Source organism: Nanorana parkeri, unplaced genomic scaffold (assembly GCF_000935625.1).
Source record: "Nanorana parkeri isolate BGI_ZX_2015 unplaced genomic scaffold, ASM93562v1 scaffold3372, whole genome shotgun sequence".
NCBI classification, from domain to species: domain Eukaryota; kingdom Metazoa; phylum Chordata; class Amphibia; order Anura; family Dicroglossidae; genus Nanorana; species Nanorana parkeri.
This window is the reverse complement of record NW_017309640.1, coordinates 41,648-42,128: the sequence shown is the minus strand read 5'-3', so window position 1 is coordinate 42,128 and position 481 is coordinate 41,648. Positions and strand designations below refer to the sequence as shown.

General features: G+C 57.0%; 1 protein-coding gene across 1 annotated transcript in view; it reads right to left on the bottom strand.

Moving 5' to 3' along the window:
* The window catches only part of DAG1 (dystroglycan 1), a 13,978-nt gene that overhangs the window by 3,260 nt on the left and 10,237 nt on the right, over positions 1 to 481 (bottom strand). The gene's annotated exons all lie outside the window — the stretch shown is intronic.

Sequence of the window (481 nt, the reverse complement as noted above, 5' to 3'; positions counted from 1 at the left end):
GGTGGAGAGTCACACTGAATGACGGACGCCTCCTCCGATGCAGACGGCAGCGTGAGACTTCCAGTCGATAGAAGAATCGGAAGCGACGCGTTTCGGGCCGTTTACATAAAACGATTCCATTCATCAGAGAACGTTTGTGGGACGCATGCTGCTAGTAACTGGAGTGCGTTCCTTTCCGTCCAGGAATCCGGGGGGGATGGAGCACGGAGGGATATTTCATAGCGGGTGAATTTCTATTTTTAGGACGCTCGGCACTGTACGCGGCGGCCTATATTTGGAAGGATGAGCACAGTGACTAACTGCGAGAGAGGACGGCAGGACAAGAGCGGCGCCGATCACGGTGGGCGTTAGACGCACGCAGCGCCTCGGATGCGTGCAGGGGTTTGCGGCGCTCAGGCGTCCTATAGATCTCCATAGATAAATCTCCCATGATGCTCAGCGAGGGACGCGGCAGTCCGGAGCCGGGAGATAGACGCTGGAC